Source organism: Montipora capricornis, chromosome 4 (genome assembly GCF_036669925.1).
Source record: "Montipora capricornis isolate CH-2021 chromosome 4, ASM3666992v2, whole genome shotgun sequence".
Taxonomy (NCBI): Eukaryota; Metazoa; Cnidaria; class Anthozoa; order Scleractinia; family Acroporidae; genus Montipora; species Montipora capricornis.
This window is the reverse complement of record NC_090886.1, coordinates 27,281,893-27,302,048: the sequence shown is the minus strand read 5'-3', so window position 1 is coordinate 27,302,048 and position 20,156 is coordinate 27,281,893. Positions and strand designations below refer to the sequence as shown.

Genomic DNA, 20,156 nt, shown 5'->3' with positions numbered 1-20,156 from the left:
TTATCTTTGCGTAATAAGGCAATTGATATCCATTTATGATGACAAAACTTATCCTAAAAGGCGTTCCAAACGAATTTGGAAATTCCTCAAGATTTTCAGCTAATATTATGATGACTACCCCTGGCAGTTTGCGACTTTGTGAGATCAAGTGGTATTTTGTTGAAAATGAAAAAAAAAGAAAGTTGTTATTTACAACTCCGCCAACCGTCCTTCAAAGAAGGATGGCGAAGAGCTTGGTTATGTTCTGAACCGTGATTTCCCCTTCAAGAAGTAACAAGAAAGACGAACGATTGAAGCTAATCTGAGAGAAACGCGTTTCATAATGACTGGAAATTTAAAAAAACTGATCTGACTTGAAAGTTGTTTCTTGGTTGATGCGGGGGACGAAAGTACCATAAGTAACTGCAGTGTGGAAAACTGGATCCCACTACATCCCGTTGTCGCACATTTTTGACCCCCAACGAACTTAACATTGAACTCTTGCGTTGTTCTTCGATTTGACTTGAAAATAGTCTTGAAAGCAATGCGATTTCTTTATTCTACATACGAAGTTGTCTTATTGCGTACGGTTCCTTTGCAATTGGTGCCGAGACCCGGGAAGGATTCTGCTAGTAAACTCAGAAAGTCTTGACTTAAATCATCTTCGAATTCGTGCTGCGTGCTGCTATGTGCTTTTAATGACTCGTGGGAATCAAGGTATGTCCAAGAATCTGATAAAGTTTCGCGACAGTCATCGAATGTTTGTGCGAAAAACTATCGCTGAAGCTAAAGATTTAATATCTGGAGGGAATCCCATCGAAACGAGAAAGTTGAAACTTCTTCCGCAGATTCGGAAACCGACAGGTTGTGATCTCGAGCCACATGGAGGCGCTCACAAAAATTCCCAAGGTTGCATCTACAAGCAAAGTTAAGCGGCTTCGAAGTTTGTACGACAAAGTTGAGTCACATGTTCGTGGATTGGAAAGAATAGAAATCTCTTCTGCAATGTATGGTTGGTTTTTAACACCAATTATCATGCAGAAATTACCGGAGGAATTTAGAATTGCAATCTCACGGAATTTGGAATCAGAAACATGGGATTTGAAAGAGATCTTGACTGAATTTCACAAGGAAATGCAACTGAGAGAACAATGTCTTGTGAACCCTAACGACGTCAGACCGCCAAACTCGTTTCAGAGAGGTGAGTCGCTTCATTCTACTTCTGCTTTGTACTGTGGAAGTGCTGACAACAAACAGTTTTCTCTTGTGTGATGCTCGTTTTGCAATCAAAATCATCAGAGCTCTAAATGTAATGTGGTCACAAGTGCTGAGTCTAGAAAGCAAGTTTTGACGAAGAAAAGCAGATATTATCTTTGTCCCAAATCTGGTCATTTGTCACGTAACAGTAAAAGTCCTGTGAAATGTTTCAAATGTTAAGGAGCCCACCATGTTGCTATGTGTGGTAGTTTTGAACACACTGTGAGTGGACCAGAACAAGTTGAGAATTTACCTAATGTCTCTAACAGTTTATATGTGGATCAGTACAGAGGGTCCGTGCTGCTGCAAACTGCAACCGCTGAAGTCATGCGTCCAGACAATGACAGTAGTCCACTAATGGTGCGCCTTGCTTTCGATTCTTGCAGTCATCGACCTTACGTGACTCCGGCTGTTAAGGAAAAATTGCAGCTACCCGTTGTTGGTAGAGATTCCCTGCTGATCAAGACCTTTGGAGAATCAGATGTCAGATTACGTACCTGTGAGATTGTTCAAGTTGGCATCAAAACGTTATGCGATGCAACTGTGTACATTCAAGCATATGTAGCACCAGTGATCTGTGGCCCCTTGACCCAACAGTCCACTGAACTGACTCAGTCTAGCTATGAGAATCTCCCTAACCTTCCATTGGCTGACAGAGCTGGTGGAGGAGTGCTAGCAGTCAGCATTCTCATTGGGGCTGACTACTATTGGTCCTTGGTAGAAGGTACTATAGTGAGGGGTGCACCCTGGGAACCAGTGGGGCCACTATGGTCATATGTGATAATTTCCATGCCAACACTGTGAATCTCATTGCAACTCACGTTTTGACGGTGGAATCGAGTGTAATAAATCATGATGATCTTGCACCAGAACTGAGAAAATTCTGGGACTATGAATCCTTTGGAATTCATGATGACAATGCCACTCTGTATGACAAGTTTGTTAATGAAGTTGAATTTCTGGAAGGTAGATATGAAGTGCGACTACCATTCAATGAGGATCATGACCTCCTTCCCGATAATTTTACATTATGCAAATCAAGGCTGGTGTCACTGTTAAGGCATCTGAGTGTCAAGCCTGATGTGTCCAGGCAGTATAATTATGTCATCCGAGAACAGTTGAAACAAGGGATCATTGAACCTGTGGATCAAGGAACGGCTAACGGTGTTGGCAAGGTGCATTACATTCCTCATCATAAAGTGATTCGTGTTGATAAGGAAACCAAAAGCACAGAGTACCACACCCAGTCTTAATGATTGTCTTTATGCTGGCCCACCACTGTCTTCCCTCATTTACGACACCCTTTTTGAGGTTCCGCCTTCATAAAGTGAACTTTCTGTGACCCAAGGGATCGTGACTATCTTCGCTTCCTGTGGGTCGATGATTCCGGAAGCAAACACCCAAATCTCCAAGTTTACAGATTTGCAAGAGTTGCTTTTGGCATTTCTTCAGGTCCCTTGTTGTGAAATGCAACTATTCGTCATCATCTAAACTTCACTGATCTTCCCGGAGAATTTTTTGAGTGTGTGTTGAAGAGCCTGCATGTGGATGATTTTGTAGGTGGAGAAGACTCTGATGATCTGGTCTTCGAGATGTTCAAGAATCTGAAATAATCTTTCAAGTGTGGAGGCTTTAATAGGCGAAAGAGGGGAGTCTAATTCTACACTAGTTCAGAAAAGAATTGAAAACATGAAGGAGAGTCTTGGTTGAAGTTTCAACCAAGCCTGTTGAAGAATGTAAGATTCAAGAGGAAGATCAGACCTTCTCAAGTTCTCAGTTCAGGGCAAAAGGTAAGCCCTGCAGTGCTTGGAATTGGATGGGACACTGAAAGTGACATGTTCTCTCTGAACTTGGCCTCTCCAATGGAAACCAGCAATGGTTGTCCTATTACAAAGAGAAGTAGTCTTGCAGCGACGAGAAAGCTGTATGACCCTCTTGGTATACTGAGCCAAGTTATCATCCTGTGGCAGCTAATCTTCCAATCTGTTTGTAAGAAGATAGAAGGTAGAAGTTATGCAGTTCCTCATTCTCCACCGCTTCCTGATTTCTAGTTAAGTGGCGAGTTGGCGTTGTCCCGTGTTGGAATGGACTTTGTGGGTCCTATTTATGTCATATATTCGAAAAAAGGAAGGGAAATTAACAAAGTTTACATAGCCTTATTCATATGCACTACAAGCCGAGCTGTTCATCTTGAACTTGTGCCAAGTCTGACAACGGAAAGTTATGTCAAGGCCCTCGCTTGATTTAAGGGAAGAAGGGGAACCTCAATCATGATTGTCAGTGACAATGGAGAGACATTTAAGGACTCAATGATGCAAGCCTATTGTCCGCGTGATGGTACAAATTGGAGGTTCAATGTTGATGTTGGTGGTGAGGTTTTTTTTAACGTCTTGTGAAGTCTGTCAAGTTAAGTTTAAAGAAGTGTCTACGCAATGAGCGATTGAATTACGACGAACTGTCTACAACCCTTGTAGAAGTTGAAGCAGTCTTGAATTCACGTCCGTTGACTTACGTTTGTGATGAGTTTGAGGAACCCCTGACGCCGTCTCGCCTGGTCATAGGCCGAAAACTTCTGTCAGTGCCATCAAAGAACTATTCCATTGATGTTGCACATACCCAGCAAGCGCTTTCAAGGAGAGCAAGGTTCTTACAGCGCATCCTCGATCATTTCTGGAACCGCTGGCGAGCAGAGTATCTCACACAACTTAGAGAACAACATCGCTGTTCTAAGAGAGTTAGCTCACTGCGTAAGGTTCAAGTGGCAGATGTTGTGTGCATACATGATAAGACGACCCCAAGACAGCTGTTGCGACTGTGAAGGGTTCAACGCTTACTTCCTGGTCAAGCCAACAAGCAAGTTCGTTAGTGCAGCAGTGAAAGTTAAGTCCGGCAACTTGCCTTCGTCAGAATGGAGACGCCTTTGCATAGACTCTACCATTTGGAAGTGAAGCTGAATACTGAACCGGATAACGATGTTCCTATTACAGCTGTGAGGGCTAAAGATGTCCCAGCAGTTGTTGTAAATTCTAGCTAAGAAACCTTTCTACAGCGATGTGTGCGAGTATTTTTTGCAATAAGTTTGTTTTTCATGAGATTTTGTTAATTTTGAACTTTGATTGATTGACAGGGACGAGTGTGTGGATAACTGGATCCGACTACATCATGTGGTCGCACATTTTTGACCCCCAACGAACTGCACATTGAACTTTTGCGTTGTTCTTCGATTTGATCTTGAAAATAGTCTTGAAGGAAATGTGATTTCTTATTTCTATATACGAAGTTGTCTTATTGCGTACGGTTCTTGTACATGTAGAATACCATGCCGCGTGTTAAGTATTTATGAGTCAATTAGTCAATGAGTTAGTGCAGTTAAACAAACCATAAAATAAAAGCTAAAATTTTCAGAGAGTGCTTAGGCCTAATCACTGAAACGAGGGCTTAGGCTTAATCAATAGATTATTGCTATATATTGACTTTGAGCCGGTCTCATTGACTCACGACTCATAAAACAAGCATCCTCTACCCTGCCACTCGAACAAAGCGTAGCCGGCTACGCAGAAACTAATAAATTCAATTTGAAATATGTGTTTTATTCAAGTAACAATAAATTGCGAATTGAAAATGGCTGTCTTAGAAGCTGGCAACGCGCTAGGCGGTTAGTATTCACAAAGAAAGCCGGATTCTGACGGCCTTAACCTTAGTTATTTTATGTCCCGTTTCGGAGAGAAAGTTTGAAATGTACCAAAAATCCTGGCGTACGTGCAGAGCCATCGTTTTTGCTAATGAACCCCTTTGTTTTTGGACGTGTTTTGAAAGGGTGATGGCGGAAGAGAGAAATAAGTCCGCGCGTACTGCCACTTCATCAACGCTATGTCCTAAGAACTCTTTCATTCAAATAGGTCGCCATCGATCGTAGGTCTTCCCTGTGCGGCCATGGCATCGTTGACTTCATATTGAATACTCAGGTTTGCCACGGTTAGGAAAAATCAGGGAAAAACAAACATTTTTCAAGGTCAGGGAGAAGTCAGGGAATTTTGTGAAAAGCCAGGGAAAATCTTAAAATATTTTCTAAGTCAGTGAAAAGTTAGGGAATTTTAGTTTTGGTAAACAATTCACAAGATTTTGCTCACAAAATCCTGTGAAAAGCATGGGCGTTACTAAACACAGGAACGGAACGGAACCGAACGGAAAGGATATGCCGCAATGAGGCGGTATAGCACCGGAATGAAACGAAATGAACAAGAATGGTACCGGAATATGCCGGAACGAGCCGGAATGACACCTGAATTAGGCGTAATGACACTGGATTCAGGCGGAAGGACACCCAAAAAAACCGCAATACAGCGGAATGAACATAAAAATGCCAAGACTTGATGTTTTAGTTAGCGCCGACCGATTTTCGGTTTTTTTCCGTCAGCTTTCGATGGGTCACGTGATTCCCTAAGGAAATTGCATGTGCTTTTGCTTTTGATAACATTTAGAGCACTTCGGTCATGAGAAATATTTTAAATACCGCCCTGGAATAAGCGCCGCATCTCTGGTGCGGCGCTTATTCGAGTATATGCGGTATTTATTTGTTGTGGAAGAAATAGCACGTTACTACACACAGGGAACGGAATATACCGGAATATGCCGGAACGAGGCGGAATAACACCAGAATGAGGCAGAATAAACCAGAAGAATACCAAAGCAATGCGAGCTAACCCTTGGTGGCGAGTCTACTGGTGGGGATTTGGTGGTGGCGAGATTACTCTTGGTGGGGAGTCTTCCTGGTGGCGAGGTGACCATAATCCAGATGGAAGGCTATCAGAAGCTGGCTAAGCGGTACGCGGTACGCAGTGAGATAATCAAGTCAAGATGGAAATCTATCTTAGTTTAGTTTAGGCCTAATCACTGAAACGAGCGCTTAGGCTTAATCTGTAAACGAGTGCTATTTTCTTCATACCATCTTGTGAACAATGAAGTTAACCGAACCGTATAATTCACAATCGATCACCGCTTAATTCGCGAGTCACGCCTTTATTTAGAACGAGAAGTACTCTTTTGAATAAATTATATGCTTCAAATTGAATTTATTAGTTTCCGCGTACCGAGTTGCCAGTTAGGCAGAACTTTATCGGCGTGGCAGGGTACTTAGCTGTTAATGAAGGGGGTAGTTTCTAAAGAAACTGTGGTGCTGCGTCTGTGGGGAGGTAGCATGCAAACATTTTGGTTTTATCAACGGAATTGATAGTGTAAATCCCGAGACTGGTAGAATCTTTTCCCGAGATTGGTAGTATCTTTTCGCAACCTCCACTTATTTCATTCAAACGCGACAAAAACGTAGGCAGCTTTTTAGTTAGAATCGCGCTCAAAACTAACGAGCAACCTTGCACTTTTAAATGTGCGCGCTCACAATGAAAAACTTGTCTTTTCATTGTTAACACTAGCAAGATATCGGGATATCTCCGCAAATGTAATTTATTGCATAACCTGTACGTTATGCAATAAACTATACATTGGTGAGACAGGTAGACGACTAGGCGACCGATTCCCCGAACACCTTCGCGATGTTGAGAAGAATGACAAGGATGCATCTAAGCCAGGCGCTCGTCATTTTAATCTCCCTAACCACTCCAAAAAAAAAAAAAAAAAAGGCCTATCTGCGGCGTTTCCCTACATCTAGGTACGACGGAAAGCCGCAAGAATCTGCAACAAAAATTCATCTTCCAAATCGGCACCCTTAATCCTCACGGTATTAACAAACGATATTCATTTAACTAATATATACCTCTTTTTGACGTTGCCATGTTACCCCCAATGGCATAGCTCCTACTCTACTATAAAAACTACACGTAACCCACAATTCCTCATATCATATCATATCATATATCTTTATTTACCCTCGGATTTTTAGAGTAGCTTGGTGTAGCTAATATCTCCGAGCATTTACCATCCCAACCATGATACATCACAGAAGACAGACCACAACACCGGGAACTACATGCCCTACTCTTTACAACAAGTGTGCGGGTTCGTTTTACGTCCCACAGGATTATGAACATTGAAGGGTTGTGAGACGGGACCTCCGGCTTATCGTCCTTATCTGAGAAGACTAGAGAGTCTAACCATTTGCAGATGTAATTACAAAGGCAGCACTTTCTCCTCAGTTATTCAAAGACCCTGAGTGTTGGTCCGGCCGGAGTTGAACTCACGACCTCCCGCGTGACAGCCCGTGCTCAACCAACTGAGCCACCTGTGCGCGGTCGATTCGCTCTGACGAAGGGCTAACGCTCGACACGTCAGCTTTTCGAATCTCTGTACGGTGGCCAATTTACATTATCAACTCCGTTGATAAAATCAAAACTTTTGTATACTCTGCTGTTAATTCAGTAGCATTTTTATAGTATGGTCAGTATGCCGTTTCTCGCAAACACAAATATCCAGAACTATTTGCAGATTCCAATAGGACTGAATCTATGCTGGCTGATGTTCGAAGTTATTCGCTCGGTTTCACCCTGTGTACTCAGACGATTAAGTGCCATGATTGTGGCAAGCGACAAACGGCAGAATTATTTTTTGTCATGAAAACTTAACTTATTTCTCTATTCTTTACTTATGTGACAACAACCCGGCATTACAATTCTAGCTAGTGGTTAAGAATTGAGATTAAAAGAATTCAGTTTAATCGATTAAAATAAAACTGATTTTCAGGCTGCCAAAAACGTGGTTTTTAACATTTAGATTATGATTTCGGTTTGCAACGAGTGAGAAACCGCAGTTTTCTGCTTGTCATACCGTAAATAAAATAATAATGTTTTCTTGAATTTTAGGAAATTGCCGAGACTTGTGTCTTAATCTTTGTAATCGATCTTTTAATAACGAGGTTTGGTGGTAAATTATATTCCGAAACGTCTTTGGGTGGTTTTGGGGTTCCGAAATTCGGAAACGTCTTTGGGTGGTTTGGAGGTTCCGAAATTCGGGACCTTTTTTGGGTGGCTTGGGGGTTCCGAAATTCGAAGGTTAGCGGCCGCAATGCTTCGAACAATCTATTCCTTATTATTTCCGAGTTACGATTGTCCCAAAATCTCGAGGTAAAGTGGAACCACTGATTTTTCTTTTTTTCCCTCAGTTTATTATTTGACTTGTACAGTAACATTGAATAAATACAATCTCTCTACATATAAGAGGTTATTACGGCTAAACGGTTACACGTATATGGCGGCCGAGGACTGCCACTGAGCTTTCCGCGCTGTTTTTTTTTTTTCATTTTTATTTTTTAACAAGTAAATAAATGTTAGACAAAATTAAAATTACATTAAAATCAAATACAAATACAACAAAATGTAAAACAAAATGCAAGTAAAATCTTAACGAGATACAAACGCAATTAAAGTGCAAACTCAACTATATTCAGGTTAAAATTGACTGCCTTTTTATAAGAGAATGCAAAATAGAATATAGTTAGAGGTCAAAGTCAATTAAAATTGAATACATTCTGAAAAGAGAATGAGAAACAAAGTTAGTGGCAGCGCTCAGCCATGCGAATATCTACTTTCGTTGGAAGTAAAATTTCCCCTTGGCCGATCGCTGCCACTGCCAAACTCGCCCCAGGCCTCCAAACCAATAACCCCCATAAGCCCATGCGTTTGTTCCTATCCGCCATGTTTGCCAGACAAACATGGCTGACTCTACCTGGAAGGAGGACGATAATTTAAGACAAGCCATGAGCAAGCTTGTTCAGCAAGTACTCCAAAGGATCGAGACGCAGGACTTCCTCAAACGTGATTTCCCAGCGTATCCTTGGAGCATGAGAACTCTCAACTCTCGATAGGCGATTTCCTCACTTTGATATTTTCTGTAACAACGAAAGTGTTGAGGTTGAAGACGTAGAGAAAGCAGTGGAAAACGAATTGAAAGGCCCTGGTAAGCTTTTAGGTTACCGGGCTATGTACAGAAAACTCCGCCAAGAGTATGGCATAAAAGTAACTAGAGACCAAATGTACGTCATGTCTGACTTGGACCCAGAGGGTCTTGAAGCACGCGGCGGCATTAGGGCAAAGAAATAAAGACAGAAAGGAAATTTTACTACAAGGGGATCAAACTGGGCTCACTCGTTAGACGGCCATGATAAAGTTATGGGATACCAAAATTCGACATTCACATTGGCTATGTATGGCTGACTTGATTTAGCAAGTAGGAAACTCCTTTGGTTGCGAGTCTGGACATCGAACTGTAATCCCAAAGTGGTTGGCCATGGTATCTCGATTATCTTTACGAGGCAAGAGTGATGGCTGCAATGCTGAGAGTAGACAGGTGTACAGAAACGGGGGTCATGGCTACCATCCATTCCTTCTTACGAAGACATCATGGTGACATGGACCCAAGTGACACTGTCGTTTATGGACCGTCAACTGAAAACCAGGTAACTTAGTTACTAAATAAAATGTACATGGAGCCACTTTGAAAGTTTATTGTACCTTTGAAATGAATTATTGCGAGAAGGCAAAAAATTTGCTCAGTCCGTTGATGATGATCTCCTGTCCGGGTAGAAAGGGGAGGGAGTTATCATCTGCTTTACCCCTTATAATTCTTGAGGACAGATGTTTAGTCATTACAATGTCATTTCTGGCATGGACTGCATGCACACATTATAAGGCCCGGTACATGCAAAAAAGGCCATCTCGAATTGCCTTTTTTAAAACTATTTACGGCTATAATCAAGTGTATTATCGTTTATCTCGTAGTGTACAGTGCAGTCATTTGAGATGTAGAACGAAACGTTTCGACTGCTTACATTTACAACTTGTAAAACAAGGTGGGTTCTGTAGCTATGCAGTCCTCAGATCCATGTTGTAACATATTTAATAATCAGGTTAATGCTGGGAACATTCCAGGTCAACATAATTGTGTTTTCCGCCCAATTATTACAGTTATCTAATTGACTTTTATGATAGTTCTTGCTTTTATTTCAATGATAGATTGAGAGATGGTGGAGAGATTTACACGAGCGCAAGGAGAAATACTACAAAGGTCATTTCTGTTGGCTCAAGGACCAAGGCCATTATGATCCACATAATGATGAAGACAAGTTGATTCACTATGCGTGTTTCCTTAGCGTATTCACAGTGAAACCTGTATTAAGGAGACCCCATATATATTAAGGGGGCACCCTGTGTTAAGTGGACTCTGCAGCATTCCCCGAAGTTGTCCACTTAATACAGGTTTCACTGTATTACTTTTACAGGTTTCACTTTCACCTACACTTTAGAGATTGGGCTCCGTCTATTTCCCCAATCTTTTACCCAGAGGGCGGGAAGATGAGACACCCTGGGAACTTCCTCTGTTTTTGTGTACCTGGTAATAGTCAATTCAACTGAATAGTACGAATGAACTGAAAGAAATAATCATTATAATAATCAAAAACAAGCCAGCTCTAGTACATGTAAATTAGGTTTGTCCCTGAAAAGCCAAGGTTTAGTTTCAAGACAAAGAAAACCATTCATGTGGCATGATTGATTGGGAAATGTTAAAGTTTTTTTAGTTAGCTTGACACAAAACAGCCTGTGTTGTAGCCCTGCGACATGTTTATTTTGTTGTGTTCCTGTCCAATCGTATAGGATGCTTCTTACATTCATCATGATACCACTAATACAGAAAGTTTGGAACACCCATAGGAAATGTGCACCGAAGGACACGATTCTTCCAGATGGCATTCCAAACCACATGTACAGTTTCCCTCAACAGTTTCCTGTATTGGTAGTTTTCTCTTTTATTTTTCATTTGCACTACATTTCAGAGGAACAGCTCAAGGAGGCAGCTACTCAGTCTGGAGTGCTGAATGTTCCTGATGATCTTCTGCAGCCCGAATTTAGAGCAGAATGCGAGCGTGTTTTGCCAGATAGTAAAACGACGAGACTCTATGAATGCAGGGATGCATACATTTACTTGAAAAGTAACTTCCAGCTGTAATTGTCATTACTGTAGTCACTACCAGTATTTAGGGTTGCTCTGATGAACTTGTAATGGCACTGATAGAGGATACTTCTACTGGTCAATAACGTTACATAAAATGTGTGTTTAATTTCAAGATAGATGTGACAAAAATTACTTCCGGTAAAGAAAATAATCTCTTAAGCATTGTTTGCATATTAATGTTTTTTATTGACCAACAACAACTGAAAATATTATACCATAATATTAACTATATAACTTTTCAATCATTAAACTTTATAATGTTGTTTCGCTTTTATTTCTAGTAACATGGAATCAGCAAAAACAATATCCATAGTGGTGAAACAGCCACATGCATTGTTACTTTCTAGAACTGTAACATTGTAAAAGTAACACGTTTATATTCATACAATATGAAGGTGGACCTTCAATTTTGTATGTATTTGTATATCTATAAAATAATGTGAACATGTCGTCAAATTTTCCATTGGAAGTAACTAGGGAAAACAAAAGTTTAAGTTTCAAGGCAGTTACAGCCTACATCTTAGGGCAAGTATGTCTACTCCATACTGTCCTACACACGCACTAACATACGCACACAAGCACAGCACAAACGGCGTTATATTAAACAACAACAACAACAACAACCTTGGGATAATATACAAAAAAAAACATTTGCGACAATTATAATACTGGAAACAAAACTACGACAGAGGCTTGAACTTCCACTTCTTATGAAACTTGTTCAACTGTTGATCTTGCCAGCAATATATAACTCCGTTTCATACTTTTTATGTAACATAACTTTAAATAGACTTATAATAGGTTTCATCTCGTTTCTCCTACACTGGTAAATTACAGATTTTCCTAGCAAAATACAATAATTTAAAAAATCAAGATCTTTTCCACGGAAGCCAATAATTGTTTCTTTCAAAGATAAAGTAATGTCTTCTTTCATGTATTCAAACCAAAATAAATTAACGTCTATCCAGAAACTTGTGAAAAGGGGCAAAGATAAAATAAATGTTCCAATTCTTCTCTAGAACGGCAACAAAAAGAGCAAACATCTGAATCTACTTTTCCCAATTTCTTGAGTAGAATATTCGTGCCAGTTATATTATTAAGAATTTTAAATTGAAAATCCCTTAGAAATGTTTCCATACAGACTTCATTAGGTAGAAGGTAAATCTCGGATAATTCTTAACGAGTAACATTAAATTTTTGCCGCAACCTTTTTGCACCATTTGGTAGAGTAGCTTTCAACTCAATAAGCATGCTGTAATAATGTTTGCATTTGGCCACCGCAACATCAAAGAATGTGTTATTATAATAGAAAGCCAGTTTTTCACCCTTCCTGACATCATCTTCCTTACCCCTTAAAACAATAGGAATAGCTGCTCGTAAACCAGCCCATTGTAAGAAATTGCATTTTATATTCGTTTCATTTTTGATATTATGCAGAGATTCTAAATTACTCTTTGATAACTTAACTGACGGATTGAAACGATATCAAAAAAGGTCTTGTAAAATACCGGTTTTCCATATATCCTAATATTTTTGTTGTTCCAAATTACTGAACTTGACCTATTAGCTTCGGAAAAGACTTGTCTGAAATCTGCCCAAAACTTAATCAGTTCTGCATAAAAAGCGTTTGAAAGCTTAAAGTCTTTTGGGTCATAGTCACAATGAAAAAGAAATGATCCTCCGTAAGTTTTTAGCAAGTAATTAAGATACAACTTCCAACCAGCTTCCTCATCATTACACAACCTGTTCAACCATGATAAGCGAAGAGAATGTACTAGAGTTTCAAAATCTAAGACTCTCAACCCTCCATTTTCATACAAAATTATTATGGCTGTTCTCAAAACTCTATCCTGACCGCTCCACAAAAACTTCAAAACAATTTTATTTATTTCTTTAATAATTTCCTCAGGAACAACAAACATACTGGCTATGTAGATTAACTTGGGCAAAAGAAGTGACTTAATTACCTGAGCCCTACCAAATAGAGTTAAACCTCTTCCTTTCCATCAGTTTGTTGTGTTTTCTAATTTCTTGAGTCGTTGTTTATAGCTCATTGTAATAAAATCATCATAATCATCAGTTAAATAGGCCCCCAAACATTTAATAGGTCGTGCAGGCCAATTGAGACCAAAGAGAACACCCTTCCGACCGCGAGCTTCTCCTACACCCATACATTCAGATTCAGAATTGTTAATTTTCAAGCCTGAATTTTTTTCAAAAGATTTAAGTACATCCAATAACGTCTTGAGCGCGGCATCGTCTCTTAGGACCGCGGTCGTATCATCTGCGTATTGTAGCAACTTCATCTCACTCTCCCCAAGACAAATTCCACGAATGTTATCGTTAGCCCTTATCGCTATAGCCAGTAATTCTATCACTGTGATAAAAATATAAGGTGAAAGAGGGTCCCCTTGTGTTACGAAAAATAGCATTGCGTGACTAGCGTTACTGTCTAGAAGCCTCGCGAGAGTTTGTAGTTTGTTTATTTTTAGATTCGTGCGTAAGCGTTTCCTAAATCGGTGTGTTTTGTAATCTTTCTATAATTAGATTGATTACTATTTTAGAAAGTTCTAGAAATTTATTGTCAGAGTATATAAGTAGACGAGTCCAAGCGGAGTGTTTTCCTAACTACTTTTTCACAAGCGAAGAGAGATGGCGTTAGCCGTGTTTATTCAAGTTCGACAGAAGCAGTGTTTATTCAAGTTGGCGGAGGCCGTGTAAGTTTATTGAGTACGTGTGGTTCAGAGTTTTACTTCGTGGAAACTACGTTCACTTTGGAATAAATCTTCTTGTTGTTGTTCCGACAACCCTGCGTTCAGTTTAGTTTGTAAACTAACTTTCCTCAAAACATTCAAACTCGTAACACCTTGTCGAACTCCTCTCTCTAGAATAAAATAATCTGAATGCAAACCGTTCTTTTCCCGTACTTTTTACTTTTATGGTAAATGATATAATTCCCACTTCCAAAAATATTTTGATGACTAAATACGCAGATGATTTCACGTGTAGCATACCTGTTGGGCATAATGTCGATGAATATGCCTCTAGGGAGGTAGAAAATATTAAAGTTTGGGCAGTGAAGAATTTAATGAAACTCAATTTAAGTAAAACCAAAGAAATTGTAATGAAAGGAATAACAACTTTGCTCTCTCTTGATGAAATTGTCAATATTAAACGTGTGTCGTATCTGGAGCTTCTTGGAGTGACATTCCAGGATTCTCCAACCAACTGGAATAAGCATTTTGACTACTTGATGGACAGAGCTCTTAAGCGTATGCATATCCTCAGAGTGTGTGAAAACAATGGTTATAGTATTTCCCACCTTCATTATCTTTTCAACTCTCTTATTATATCACTCTTTATTTACTGTATCTGAGTTTGGAGTGTTGCTGCTTATAGTAAGTATTTGAGTCAAATTGATTGCCTACAGAAAAGGGCATTGAGATTTGGGTACATACAGTATGTAACATCTATCAAACAGATTATCAAATATAGGGATTTGAGCCTATGGAGTAGTATTGTGGATAATCCCTCGCACCCTCTGCAGGATCTTCCCCCACGTAAAAGCAGAGCTTTGCTTAGTAGATCCCATCCCTACCACATCCAAGTGTCAAAACAGAGAGGTTTAAGAAATGCTTTGTAAATAGATGCCTTTTCGACTTTTAAATGAATGCTAATTTAGTACTTGCATTTGATACAGTTTTAACCGCATTTTACGATGTTGTAAGTACGTTTGTTTGATGACTTCAATAAAGACCTTATTATTATATTATTATCATTATTATTATTATCATCATCATCATCATCATCATCATCATCATTATTATTATTATTATTATTATTATTATTATTATTATGCCGTACAACGTTCTAATGGTTTCACCCATATACCTTCCTTCCACATAACCACTTTCAATTGATTACTATGGATTATATTCGGTAGAATCTTCTTTATCGGAAACGCTAAGATTTTAGATAAAATTTTAACGCCTGTATTTAACAAAGAAATCAGTCTCCAATTGTTCAAAAAAGAACGATCCTTATCTTTCTTATCAATTAAAGTAACGACTGCCTGCCTTTGCGAGGTGGACAAACTTCCTGATTCGAAAGCAGCATGAAAAGAGTTTAGCAAACTCTCTCCAAGGAGATGCCAAAATTTTTTGTAGAGCTCAGGTGGAAGACCATCATTACCCGGCACCTTGTTGTCTTTAAAAGTCTTCGAAACTTCTGCGGCCTCTCCAATTGTCACTTCGCCCTCACCCTCACATAAATCCCTAAAATCGTCTGTCAGTTTCGGAATATTTGGATTATCAAAAAACAAACTGGCTTCGGGGCTGTAAGGTTTCCTTTCGTGGAGCTATATAAATCCTTGTAAAAATTTCTTTGACCTAATATTTTAAAAGGATCCGTTGTAACAACACCACTCAAATTTAATTTTCGTATACGTTTTCGAATGTGGTTTCTTTTTCCAAATTTAAGAAGTATTTACTGCTTTTTCTCCGTGCTCATACCACCTTGCTATTGTCCTAACAATTATTCCATCAATCCTTTTTTTTTTCATAATACTCAAGGTCTGCTTTAACGTTTTCTAACTGCCGTAAAGTCTCCGCAATCGGATGAATCTCATGAAGCATTTTAAGGGTTTCTTTTTTTCTAAATTTAAGAAGTATTTACTGCTTTTTTCTCCATGCTCCATGCTCCATGCTCATGCCACCCTTTTTTCTTCATAGTACTCAAGATCTGCTTTAACGTTTTCTAACTGTTGTAAAGTCGGATGAATCTCATGAAGCATTGTAAACCTTTCCAAATCGCTCATCAATTCAATTTCTTTTTTCCTCTGTTCTTTTACAACCTGTTCAGCAAAGCGCAATGGAAATTCACGAATTTCATATTTTAACCATTCCCATGACATTTGTGGATTATCAAAATTAGATTTAGACTCACTACACCATATCGGGATATTGCGCTCCATTTTTTCATTATAATCCTTGTTCAGTAACAACGAAACATTCAGCTTCCAAAAACCCGGACCCTTAACTTCCTGTTCTAAAGTTTGAATTTCAATTGCGATTGCAGAATGTCTGTTTTAATTCCCGGGATAACATCAACGTTGTATACATTATCAAAAAAATGAGACGACGTCAATAATCAAGTCTACAAAACACAAACGGCGATTTCTGACTCCATGAAAAACTCTTCACCTCCGGATTTATGACTCTCCAAACGTCCTGCAAACCAAATACTTCTTGTAAACTATTTATTGCCTGAATTACAGCTGTGCGTGGAATCAAAATACCGCCTTTCTTATCCAAGAGAGGGTTCAGCGGACAGTTAAAATCTCATCCAATAACAATACTATCCTCATGGGAGACTCCAAATTCCAGTAATAACTGCTGCAACGTTGTGAAATGTTTACTATTCGCGGCAGTCCCTCGCAGTGCGAGTATAAATAGGAGCTCTGCTTTTCATTTAGGCCCAGTTCGCGTTAGAATCCTATTGCAACATCACCGTGTTATGGCTGACGCGCAAGCTCCAGTTGAAGCTGCTGTTCCCGCCGCTCAAGCCCTGGTTCAAGTGCCTCCAGTTGCCGCAGCTAATGTTGAGAATCCTCAGCAAAATCAAGCTCCTTTCCGGTATAATTTTTGCTCGTTTTACTGCTTGGTTTTTTCCTGGCTGGTGCTCGCCCTTTCCCTTTGTCGTCCACGTGGCTGCTTGTTGGCACCATTTTTTCGATAGTATTCGTCCCCTCGTTTTTATTTTTGCTTAGGCCGATTTGGCTGTTTTGCTCGGTTCTTGTCCCCTTTTGCACACCTTTTATTTTTCATGTCAGTGTGCTTCGCCTCGCAAACACTTGGTTTCTGTAGTGCTTTCTTTTTGGCTCCCTTTTCCCTCGCTTGCACACGCTTTATTTGTTATTTGAGTGTGCTTCGCCTCGCAAACACCGAGTTTGCGTAGCGCTTCTCTCTTCGGCCCCCCTCTCCCTTACACGCGTTTTTATTTGTTATGTGTGTGCTTCGCCTCGCAAACACCGGGTTTGTGTAGTGCTTCTTTATTCCGTTCCCTTCCCGTTTGCACACGTTTCATTTGTTATGTGAGTGTGCTTCGCCTCGCAAGCTTCGGCTTTGTGTAGTGCTTCTCTCTTCAGTTCCCTTCCCCTTTTTGCACCCGTGTGTTTGTTTGCCGGTGTGCTTCGCCTCGCAAACCATGATGTTGCGCAATGCTGTCTTTCCTTCGCCCCTTTGGGATTTTGTTCGCTTATCCGATCTCTGTACTTTATGGTATTATTTTTGTTTCGCGTATTTCGCCTTGCAAGCGTCGGGTTTTCGTGATGCATTCCCTACCTTCCCTGTTACTTGTATGATTTCTTTGCTTCTTTCCTTTCCGCTATCTTGTGTTTTCGAATATCTTGCCTCAACGGGTTTTTGTTTAGTCTTCTCGCTGTCTTCCCGTTACCTTGCGTACTTTATTAGTTTGTTTAATACGTTCTTCCTTCGCCTCGCAAACATTGGTTTTGTGTAGTACTTTCCTCTCCTCCTTTTATTTTAGCTTCTGCGTGCTTATTTGGCGTTATTGTTTTCAAAAGTGTTTTTTGTTCCTACTTTGCCTCGCATATTTTTGGCCTTTGCCCAGTGCTATTCCCCTGACGCCTATTTAGTTCATTGTTTTTTTTTTTTGTTTTTTCGCAGTGATTTCTTTCTGCATGTCTTGTCTCCCGAACTCACGTTTGTGGAGTTCAGTTCGGGTCCCCATTTTCGAGTTTTAGTTTTGCACGCTTTAGATTTTGTTACTTCCTGGTCTTCATGTTTTTTGCCCTTGTCTCCCCTCGTTTTGCTTCTATTTTGGTGTTCTATAAATTGTTGGGTCTTTGTGTTCCCGTGTTTTGCGGCATCTTTTGTTTCTGTCATAATGTAATTTCTTCTCGCACTGTTTTCTCTTTTTTACATATTTTATTTGTTTATAACGATTTTATGCCGGTGTCTCCCTTTTGTTTCTGTTTTTTTTTTTTTTTTTTTTTTTTTTGTGCGTCCCCAAGTCGTTTCTTTTTCCTTTCCAATGGTAGCCTGAAAGGGTGTCTAATACCCTAGTCGGATTACCGACGCTCAGGCTGCCATCCCTTGGGTGGGTTCATGCGTCTTTTTTCCCTACTGCAATTATTGTAATAATATTGATATTAAGTTAGTTTTCTCATCATTTAAAATCGGCAACATGTTCAGTGTGAAGGATCCTGTCCCTCGTGGGCTCCGTGCGGGTGTGGTATACAAGTTTTTGTGTGCGGGCTGTAGTGCCTGCTATGTCGGCAAAACTACCCGATATTTTTCCACGTGCGTACGTGAGCACACTTTCAGTGATAGGATTTCGCACGTTTTTAAACATTTGCAGAATTCTGAGCATTGCCACACTCAGTGCTCTAATGACTGTTTCAGCATCCTACAATACTCGTCACATTTGTTGGAACACCCGTCCCCGTTTCCCCCTTCCTCCAATGTTGATTTCCACAACTACTAGTAGTCGCCCGAAAAATTCTCACACAACATTAGATTGAGGGAAGGGGGATGTGGTATAAAATACGATCTTGTAACACGATGATTCTGACCATTCGCTAAGTGTTCCAACTAAATGTGTCTAGTATTGTAGGTATCGAAGAGGCTGAACATTTACGCACGCATGCGCTGACGGAATGTTTGAAGACGAGACGAGAAAAATATGCAGTACCTCCAGACGTGGTGCTGGAGCGTCGTACCAAACGAGTCATCCCGGGATTTCGGCCCTTGCGACCGCTTTTGGACGCAGTTGGCCCTTCGCTGATTTCTGCTACCAACCTCGCCTCCCGGTACGGCATTGAGGGAGGGATATGTCGGCCCCTAAACCATATGAGACAAATCCCACGCCTACTCACAGCTCCAAACCGCCCTTGTCATTACAATTTAGCGTAAGATTTCAATGGCTTATATATTCAAGAGAATAGTCATTTTATCTGTCATATGGTAAGCATTGGAGTCGCAGATAACAAAGTGCACGCATGCGCCCTGCCGAAGGTAACATACATGCATGCATAAAACTTTATTTCATCTCGAATTTCGGAATAATATCTTCGAGACATTACAGCTAACATACATGATATATGCAGATACATAACTAAATATTAAATAATATTTAAAGATATATTAATCAAAACGAAAAGCCGCTGTACAAAATCCGGCCCTGGATTAGGTTATAACCAGTAAACTCAGTGGTACGGGAAAAATCAGGTAGCGCATTTCGCAACGTACTTAGTAAAAACGTAAGAAAAAGAACTAAGATCATAACTGGTTGTTCTAGGTTTAGCAGCTGCAGAATGTAATTTCCACGAACATCATGCGTAAGAAGAGAACGGGAGGGAAAACGTATTTTTCATATATGCAGGACAAGCCTTTTCTTTCTTTAACTACTTTTATACAATAATATGAGGAAATTTTGAATGCGCTTATTGCATAGAGATGTAGAGTTTGAGTTAAGTGGTACGTAAGAGGAGAGGTAATCGCAAATATAAATCTCATTACTCTCTTATTTACATTATACCGTTTCTTGGACAAGAAATTACTAAAGGCCAGGCCAAATTTCCTATGATAAAAAGTCTACGTTAACAGCACGTACCTTGGTTACTCCTTAGTATCCGCCTACAAATCTTCTTCCCGCTACTTTTTCCTCATTTGATGAGGACCAGCTTCCGCTTGCCTCCTTCATGCCCAAAAGGAATTCTGGGTAATTCAGCCGTTCCATGACAAGGGAAGACCCCCGATTCTCATTTCATAGATTTTCTTATGAGTGTGGAGCCACCCAGTCCTACTGGCAAAATAAAGCATCGATTAAAGTTTTTTAGCTTTCAAAGCTTGCTCAAATTGTATTGGTCGGTCCTGGAATTCGTCCACAGAAAGGCCAGAGAGACGACTTCACTGGTGCTGTGAACCGCCATGTTTACAACA

The 20,156-nt window shown here is 40.0% G+C and overlaps 1 pseudogene; it reads left to right on the top strand.

Annotated features, from left to right (window-relative positions):
* The first annotated feature begins 8,896 nt into the window (after window positions 1-8,896).
* Window positions 8,897-11,187, top strand: LOC138044572 (uncharacterized; annotated as a pseudogene).
* The last annotated feature ends 8,969 nt before the right edge of the window (window positions 11,188-20,156 follow it).